General features: G+C 44.9%; 1 protein-coding gene across 1 annotated transcript in view; it reads right to left on the reverse strand.

Moving 5' to 3' along the window:
- The window catches only part of HTR2C (5-hydroxytryptamine receptor 2C), a 343880-nt gene extending 336643 nt beyond the window's left edge, over window positions 1-7237 (reverse strand). Inside the window, exon 1 of the mRNA XM_025275906.3 lies at window positions 6684-7237. The gene's annotated coding sequence lies outside the window, so the exon portion shown is untranslated. The remainder of the gene's footprint in view (window positions 1-6683) is intronic.
- Window positions 7238-10216: the final 2979 nt, after the last annotated feature.

Raw genomic sequence — 10216 nt, forward strand, 5'->3', positions numbered from 1 at the left:
TGATCCACACAGTCAAAGGCTTTGGCATAGTCAATAAAGCAAAAATAGATGTTTTTCTGGAATGCTCTTGCTTTTTTCATGATCCAGCAGATGTTGGCAGTTTGATCTCTGGTTCCTCTGCCTTTTCTAAAACCAGCTTGAACATCTGGAAGTTCACAGTTCATGTATTGCTGAGGCCTGGCTTGGAGAACTTTGAGCATTACTTTACTAGCATATGAGATGAGTGCAATTGTGTGGTAGTTTGAGCATTCTTTGGCATTGCCTTTCTTTGGGATTGGAATGAAAACTGACCTTTTCCAGTCCTGTGGCCATTGCTGCTGCTACTGCTAAGTCACTTCAGTTGTGTCCGGCTCTTTGCAACCCCATAGATGACAGCCCACCAGGCGCCCCCATCCCTGGGATTCTCCAGGCAAGAGCACTGGAGTGGGTTGCCATTTCCTTCTCCAATGCATGAAAGTGAAAAGTGAAAGTGAAGTTGCTCAGTCATGTCCGACCCTCAGTGACCCCATGGACTGCAGCCTTCCAGGCTCCTCCATCCATTGGATTTTCCAGGCAAGAGTGCTGGAGTGGGGTGCCATTGCCACTGCTGAGTTTTCCAAATTTGCTGGCATATTGAGTGCAGCACTTTCACAGCATCATCTTTCACGATTCAAAATAGCTCAATTGGAATTCCATCACCTCCACCAGCTTTGTTCATAGTGATGCTTTCTAAGGCCCACTTGACTTCACATTCCAGGATGTCTGGCTCTAGGTCAGTGATCACACCATTGTGATTATCTGGGTCGTGAAGATCTTTTTTGTACAGTTCTTCTGTGTATTCTTGCCACCTCTTCTTAATATATTCTGCTTCTGTTAGGTCCATACCATTTCTGTCCTTTATGGAGCCCATCTTTGCATGAAATGTTCCCTTAGTGTCTCTAATTTTCTTGAAGAGATCTCTAGTCTTTCCCATTCTGTTGTTTTCCTCTATTTCTTTGCATTGATTGGTGAGGAAGGTTTTCTTATCTCTCCTGCTATTCTTTGGAACACTGCATTCAGATGCTTACGTCTTTCCTTTTCTCCTTTGCTTTTCACTTCTCTTCTTTTCACAGCTATTTGTAAGGCCTCCCCAGACAGCCATTTTGCTTTTTTGCATTTATTTTCCATGGAGATGGTCTTGATCCCTGTCTCCTGTACAATGTCACGAACCTCCATCCATAGTTCATCAGGCACTCTATCTATCAGATCTAGTCCCTTAAATCTATTTCTCACTTCCACTGTATAATCATAAAGAATTTGATTTAGGTCATACCTGAATCATCTAGTGGTTTCCCCTACTTTCTTCAATTTAAGTCTGAATTTGGCAATAAGGAGTTCATAGTCTGAGCCACAGTCAGCTCCTGGTCTTGTTTTTGCTGACTGTATAGAGATTCTCCATCTTTGGCTGCAAAGAATATAATCAATCTGATTTCAGTGTTGACCATCTGGTGATGTCCATGTGTAGAGTCTTCTCTTGTGCTGTTGGAAGAGGGTGTTTGCTATGACCAGTGTGTTCTCTTGGCAAAACTTTATTAGCTTTTGCCCTGCTTCATTCTGTATTCCAAGGCCAAATATGCCTGTTACTCCAGGTGTTTCTTGACTTCCTACTTTTGCATTCCAGTCCCCTATAATGAAAAGGACATCTTTTTTGGGTGTTAGTTCTAAAAGATATTTTAGGTCTTCATAGAACCGTTCAACTTCAGCTTCTTCAGCATTACTGGTTGGGGCATAGACTTGGATTACTGTGATATTGAATGGTTTGCCTTGGAAACGAACAGAGATGGTTCTGTCCTCTTTGAGATTGCATCCAAGTACTGCATTTTGGACTCTTTTGTTGACCATGATGGCTACTCCATTTCTTCTGAGGGATTCCTGCCCACAGTAGTAGATATAATGATCATCTGAGTTAAATTCACCCCTTCCAGTCCATTTTAGTTCACTGATTCCTATAATGTAGACGTTCATTCTTGCCATCTCCTGTTTGACTACTTCCAATTTGCCTTAATTCATGGACCTAACATTCCAGGTTCCTATGCAATATTGTTCTTTACAGCATCGGCCCTTGCTTCTGTCACCAGTCACATCCACAGCTGGGTATTGTTTTTGCTTTGGCTCCATCCCTTCATTCTTTCTGAAGTTATTTCTCCACTGATCTCCAGTAGCATATTGGGCACCTACTGACCTGGGGCATTCTTCTTTCAGTATCCTATCATTTTGCCTTTTCATACTGTTCATGGGGTTCTCAAGGCAAGAATACTGAAGTGGTTTGCGATTCCCTTCTCCAGTGGACCACATTCTGTCAGATCTCTCCACCATGACTGCCCATTTAAGTGGATACTTTTATTAAAAGAGACAATGACTAATATTAAAAAAGGAAATTCCTGAATGTAGAATTTCAAGCACTGTGGAACAACATGAAGGCCACTAGTTTGGGAGTCCACAGGCCTTTCTAGTGCTTTTCAAATTAGACCATATAAGTGGTCATCTATGAATAAAGTGAAAGTGAAAGTCACTTAGTCGTGTGTGACTCTTTGTGACCCCATGGACTATATTGTCCATTGAATTTTCCAGGTCAGAATACTGGAGTGGGCAGCCTTTCCCTTCTCCAGAGGATCTTCCCGATTCAGGAATTGAACCCAGGTCTCCCGCATTTCATGCAGATTCTTTACCAGCTGAGCCACCATGAAAACCCAAGAATACTGGAGTGGGTAGCCTATCTCTTCTCTAGCAGATCTTCCTGACCCAGGAATCAAACCGGGGTCTCCTGAATTACAGGTAGATTCTTTACCAACTGGCTATCAAGGAAGGTTAACCTTAATTAGCAAGGTTAACTTTATTATGTGCCAACTACATGTACAATGTCATAATAAGCAATATCTTCATAAACTGCACATGGCATAGTCTTAACCACAGCTGAAGGGAGGACGGAATATATAGGGTGAAGTAGAGATATTGGATACAGAGAGACAAAATGTAATTAAGACTCCAGCTCATGTACATCTTATTTGAAATCCTGATTTCACTATATCATTTGTGTATTAAGATTTCAGAAGTGACTAAAGAGTTGTAGCATGTGAGTGAGAATATTAAATTTGCTGGTAACTGACTGACTGATGGTGCAGCTTAACCTCTTGGTTGAGGACAATGTTATTGGTCAAAAAATGGTGATTACTAGGCTGTTCTGCAGCAATATTCTGAGTATACAAGGAAGCTTTAAAATAGTTTGAAGAAAGGCAGAGACGGAATGACTGATTGATGGAACACTAATCTGGTTATTGGCAGTTTCTGGAATTAAATAGTATACAAGTTGTAGATAAAATTTAACAGGTATCTTGGAACTGTGACAAATTAATAATAGTAAAAAACATGGCTTTGTGCAATAATTTTAAAACTGCTTAAAATCCATGTGTTTCACACATGGAGTTAGTATACTATTATATTAATACATAACATTAATATATATAATGTTATATTTAAATTAATATGTTATTAACCCAAACTTATGGTTAAGTTTTCTTAGTTTGCTTATGGCTATCCATACCATTAGTGGGACAAAATTTATTATTTTCTCTGTTATATCACTAAAGTAATCTCAATACAAGTACCATATTGTCTCATTTTGTGAAGTACCAAACTGCTAGAAAGGGAAGGTAGTGAGAAATTATTTCATGATATGGGCCAAACAGTCTGGAGCTTCTGTAGCCATTATAACTTGGGGCTTATTTGCTAATGGACTCCGTAACAGTCACCTTGTTCCATCTCACGCCTTGAACAATTTAATAAGAGTAGCTGAGGACACTTAATATTGGTTACTGGTAATCTTTCACTCAAATTTTGTTTCGTGTGTTTCCTTTAACTGTAGAGTAATAAGGTTTACTTGAAGGACATAAGTGGAATAGTAAAACAATTGGGGTTTGATGCAGACTTCAGGTTTATTGAGATTTATTTATCTACCAGTAAATGCAGAAATATTTCTAAATAATTAAGTTTAAAACAGTAGTGATATTCCTTCAAATCTAACATGATTTTAAAGTTTACTTTCCAAAGAATAAATCTATCATCTATAAAACCTCTATGGGTGAGATGCCAATGCTGCTTAAGCCAACTTAATAGATACCTGTGGCGGATTCATTTTGATATTTGGCAAAACTAATACAGTTATGTAAAGTTTAAAAATAAAATAAAATAAAAAAAAATAGATTAGCCCAGCATTATATCAAAGATGCTAGTTTTTTATATTATATTTCTATTGCTAAAGAAATAAACCTGTACTTCTCACATAACCTTGAAAGCACAAAGGAAGGATTCTTATTCCGCTGTCATAAATTAATCTACAAGAATACCTTGAGAAATAAAAGGGAAAAATCTAATGGTACTAATAAAATAGGAGTATCTTCCTCTTCATAGGCTTGCTATGAAGACCATGCGAAATAAGGTATATATGTAATGCTCTTCACTCCATGCCTAGTATCCTGTAGGTTTGCAAAAATGTCAGTTTTCACCCATCTTCCCATGAATTCATATTACATCAAAGCCCGTCATGTTATTATCTGAAAAACTCATCACCATCATCCATGACAACTCTAGATATAGACTTCTCAAGAAAGCATGGGAAAGGTTAATAAACATCTCTAGATTATGCAGATAGAAAAACACTGTCAGTGTTGGCTTAAGCATCCCATATCCTACCTTGACATTTCAATCACAAACCTTATCCACCTTCTAAATGTCAGGGCTTGCATTGGGCTTGTTGCTTTAGATGATAAAAGCTATTAGGGGAAAAAAAAAATAGTGTGGACGAAATAAAGAAATATTTTATTTCCTTCCCAAAGACCAGAAGAACATATTCAGGGACTGAGAAGTATAGTTAAATATTCTATAACCTGTCTCCCCAAAATATAGAAAAATTATGTAATTGCCCCCCTTCCTTGGGGGAGAGGTAGATGACTCTTAAAGATCAAGGCATCAGGATGCAAAGAAATTCTACTTTTCCGAAAGGATGGTATTCAGTGTGACTTAAATACTGCAAAAGAAATGCAATGATCATGGTAATCATTTTTCCCCCCACTGTGGGCCATGTCAGTTGGCCTTTTTCATTGTGTCTGCACATATGTAGTCAACTACAGAAACACTTGATTTCTACTGTGTTCATATTTTAATTGTCAGAATGGCTGCTATGTATCAATAAACCTAAACTCCAGAACAGAGATGTCCTTTGCACCAGTGTGTGTGAGGTCACAGATGTCTGCAAACTGGGGAACTCAGAGGTTACCTACATACTGCGCAGCACGTTCCCTAACTCCAGTCATTTTAGCTCAATGCTTTTTTCCCCCTAGAGCAAGGTTTTCCTTCCATTAGCTTGCTTAAAAGGTATGTGGTGAGGGGTATATGCAATTTAGGGACTCCGCAATCCGATGTTTCCATGGCTGGGACTTGTGATGGTAATATTAATGAAGAAGCTGCGCAGTACCGGCAGTGATTCTTGACCAAATCAGATATTCTCTAAGTACCGAATGTCACCCGCTGAATTTGAGTGGGGGAGCACCGTCGCTTTAAAGGGCTCTCAGACACAACACAAAATGTTTGTCACCTCAGGTCGCATATTACTCAACAGGAAGCAAAAAGCAAAGGGCAAAACCAATACAATATTGTAAAGTAAAATAATAATAATAATAATTAAAAAAATTAAAAAAAGAAATAGACACACAGACACGTTTTGCAATGACGAACTTTATGTGGCATCAGGAATGGCAACCTGTTCTGTTTAGCAATTCCAAGGTACGCTGTTAAGATTGCTCGTCAGGTTAAACCGAATAAAGGACCGGAATACGGAACACGAAGGAGCGCTGGAGACTTCTCGGCAATCCTTTTCAAAATATAAAACTGTCACCAAGTGACTTAGGTAAGCTAATAAAATGGCTCGCTGTATGCCCTTATATTCTCCTCTTAAACTTACGTGACCATCAGCAGCGCTGTTCAAATTCAGCCAACAGCTGTTACACCAAGACACAGATCCGCAGTGTTTATCTCCCCTGAGTTATCGGTGTTCACTGAGACTCTCCGAAAATTAGGGTCGGTTTTCAATGAGAACTTAATAGAGGATCCTTCACCCCACCTCCGCTCCCACTATCCCAACCCTTGAGCCCCCTCCCACTTACCCAATATTATTTCTTAAAAACGTAGACCATACCCTCAATTCAGCTGCACCTTCCGCAGCCTGAACCTTTACCCAGAGACACCCGCGTTCAGTCTCTTTCTCGTTCTCTCCTCCCTCCCACCTGACTTCTTGAGACCCCCCGCCCACCTTCAGTTACTCTCTCGGCTTCCCAGGCGCCTCGTTTTTGAGACCGGCGCCTCCGCCCAGCGCTTTCCCATATCGAGCGCCCCCCAACCCCCACCTTTCTCAACCTCCTTTGACACTCTGGCGCCCCTCCTGTGAAACCTAAGCCCCTCTCCGCCCAGGGACCCTAGTCTCTCGGCCATCTGCATATTCCGAGTCCCTCCAAGCCCCTCCCCCCCCGCCCCCGTGCGCCCCTCACCTCCCGCCCGGGTCAGTGCGGTCCTGCAAGCTGCAACCATCCGGGATCTGTCCCCGCTCCTCACCCCATCCCCCGCCTAAACCGTTAGGGTCTTGGCTAGCAATGCCGCCCAGGGCTCCAACTTACCACAAGCGTCCGGGAGGAAGGCAAGGCAGCGGTCGCCGCGGCGGCAGCTAGACGAGAAACGGACTCGGCTGCAATCGCCCAGCGGAGCCCGAGGCAGTCAGTGCGCTGCGCTGCGCGCCGCAATCTCGCGCCTCGGCAGAGGGAAGGACGGAGGGAGCTCGGCGCGATAGCAAGAGCCGGCAAGTCGACCTCCTCCGGGCCACCGTGCGCCCCCCGGATAGGTTTGGCTTCTCCTGTTCCCCTATCTTATTCTAGCATAGTAACTGACCACCTCCAGCATCTCTGCACTATTCGCGTCTTCTTTCTTCTTTGGTGGCCCCTAACTAACTACACTATTCTAAACGGACGAAGGCCATCAAGCGAGCACCACGATGATCTCGACGACTCCGACGACAACGTTGTGCAAGAATAGGTAAGAAAAGTTCATATGCAATCGCAGTTTAGGAGCAGGCAGGTCGATGGAGCAGTCAAGGCTGCCAATCTAGCTGCTCCAAAGACAGGATCAGAAAGATCGGTGCACCCGAGGAGTGGAGCGTCCTCGGTGAGCACCAGAGCGCCTACCCAGCGCTGGTGAAACTGTACAGCGCTCTTGGACTAGATGAGGGATGAGGGGTGGAGCCAAGAGTGGCCAATCAGCGCTCAGCGTTCCACTGCCCCCGGCTTGTTTGGACCCGTCTATTAGTGCAACTGGAGCCTGCTGGCAGGGGGCGCGAGACTCCGTGGTGGTGGGGGGGAGGGGGTGGTGGTGGTGATTAACTTGATTCAAGAGGCCTGGAGATTGGGGGGAACTAGAGTCAGTCACGGGGGGGGGGGGTGGTTCTCAAGAAATGTACCCCTAAGGATTCAAAGAACACCCCCCCTAAAGATTCAAAGAACACCCCTCCACGAACATACACACACACCCCACACCCTTGAACATTTGAGTTCAACAAACACGTCTTAAGTCTTGGAAGTTCCAAAGAACTTTGAAACTCCCTCCCCTTTCCCCAGCCGAGCAACTGAGACATTCACAGTGTCAAATACACGTTTAGTGTGAAAGGCTTTGGCCTTATTTTAAGTGTCCATTCCCCACCCTTTTCCCCAGCCCCAAATGCAGAGAACGGAGAAAGGAAAGCACTTGGCCTTTGTGCCCCAAGACAGCACGATTTTGTTCCCTTCTTGAACACATAGGCCCAGGGATAAGTGCTTAGAATGACACCCTCAAGGCAACATCTTCGGGTTTTTAAGATGGGGCTGCACCTATTTCTCACCTCGGACCTTAGGGGCCACAGCTAAGTGGTTTGCCTGACCGCTGCGAGGGCTTCCATGACATAGTCAAGGCAGCAGGGCACGGGGTGAACCACCAAGCTCCCTTTTGGCCGAGAAGCTGAGCTGTGGCCTGGCAAAGACAAGAGAGCTCTTCTTCATTGGCTCCCGGGGCGCCAGGCAGGTGCCTGCAGCGTCCAGGCAGCAGCACAGACAAGGGCAGTCGGGGCCACCTTGTCCTAGCCGCTTCGGGGGTCACCAAGACCAAGCTCAGTAGTAGCAGTGCTGCCACCAAGAAAGGGGGAGAACAGATTTCTCCTAAGAGGGAATGGAAGTGAGAGGTCTCAGTTTCCAACGGAGGCTCCGTGGCACTATGGGAGAAGTGGTGAGAAGTGCTGAGAGAAGTGGGAACTGGCTCCCAGCCGGTCCGAGGTAGCTGGACCTAAGGAAGAGATTGAAACTGGTTCTGCTACTTGGGACCAGTTGGCAGAGCAGCGATTATATGGTAGAGGCTACGGGGGGGACGGGCAACAGATTGGAGGCTTGAACCCCACGGAGCGCAGAAGAGAAGGGAGTCGTCAGCTGCTGAGGGGATTGGTTGCCTCAGTAGCTCTAAAAGTTAGGAATGGGGAAGGAAATGGGAGCAGTGGTAAGGTTCGGGCTCCTTCACTCTTCTGGAGGGACCTTGGGTCACTTCTCTCCGTGCCTTGTTTTTCCGATTTGTAAACGGAGCTTTTGGTTCTTCTGTTCCAATAGGGCATCTTCTGATTCCCTCCATCCCCACTGAATTGAGCCACTTTACAGGACTCGGAAATTTAATTTGGCAGTGAACATACTGCCAAAGTCCACACCCAAGTTCTGTTTCGCCAAGCAAAACCCTTTGCAGTTTCCGTGAAGCATCTGTTGAATGCTATGTGATGCCGCACAGGTGGCGGCGGCATCGCCGCCAAGTTCTCGAACTGCACAACATCGTTAGAAACGCTTTGTTAGCGAATAGTAATTTATAAATATCAAAGAGAAAAAGCGTGTCTTTTTAAATAATTAAGCACTCATCTTTTAAAATGCCCCGTGTCCTCTTCTTCTATCCACATGATCACGCAGTGCTTCATCCTGGCTTGTCTGGCGGGACTTAGGTTTATTTTGTCGGAGGCTGAGACATTGGCTTTACTAAAAGAAAAAAGTGTAAATATTAATCCCTATAATGTATTTGCCAAGGCACAGTAGACTGCCGAGCCGAGAGCCAGAGATAGCATCGCCGAAGCCAGGGACCTTTTCCCTCTCAGCGGCTCCCAGGGGAACCGGTTAGGCTTAGAGACGCTGACGCAAATAACAATGGTGAGGAGGAAGGTGATGAGAATAATAATGATAATAACAGTGATTATGACCATTATCATTACTACTACTACCACATAACTGGCTCTTCAAGAAGTTCTCTCTTTCTCCCTTAGAAGGACAAAAGTGCCGAAGGGACCCAGGGTGAAGGCCACTCAGGGAATGGGAAGGTTCCCGGTGCAGCAGAGAGAAAGTTAGCTAGTCCGGTGGCTGTAGTCCTGGGCTTCCGAATTCGGGGAAACAAACAGGCAGGCAAGTTTGCCTTTGAGCAGCGGTTGCCGCTCGGCCGGGAACCAAGAAGACCTAACCGGAGCCCGGGACGCAGCCGTGCTCCGGGCGCCGGGTTCAGCCCAGAGCGCCGAGTCCGCTTCCCCGGCCATGGCAGCGCATCCTGCCTTTTCGGGTTCCCTAGGCGGCCGGCTAGCCGAGCCCTGGCGGATCCGATGGGCTTTGGAGGTTTTGGCAACACTAGCCGGGAGAACAGAGTGTACGGAGAAATTTAGCGCGCACTTTTAACATCAGGCAAGTAAACTCGAAACAGGTACATGCTGGCGCGCTCTATCGTCGACAGAGGTTTTCTCCAACCTCCGCCTAAAGTGTCCTGGGGAATCAGGCCAAAGCTTTCATGGCTTTCCCTTCCCTTGCTAGGTCTATGGAAGTTTTCCTTGGAAAAGGGAGTTATTTACTGCGAAGTCCGAGTTAGATGCAAAACCCCAGCGTCCCCAAAGAGTTTCCAAAAACTCGCCCATTTCCTAAGAATATAGACGAGCTTTTGCAGCTTTCCCACGAGGGACATTTCCCCCCACGTCAAATAGGTACCTCCCCAAGCCTATTGATTTAAAAATTCAGGGACACATTAAAGAAGATTGTTACCAAGCAGGAAAAAGTTCCTCCTCATGTAAGATTTGGGGAACTTCCTTATAAATAATATTAATTGGCTGCAAAAGTTCAATGCT

Source organism: Bubalus bubalis, chromosome X, assembly GCF_019923935.1.
Source record: "Bubalus bubalis isolate 160015118507 breed Murrah chromosome X, NDDB_SH_1, whole genome shotgun sequence".
Classification (NCBI taxonomy): domain Eukaryota; kingdom Metazoa; phylum Chordata; class Mammalia; order Artiodactyla; family Bovidae; genus Bubalus; species Bubalus bubalis.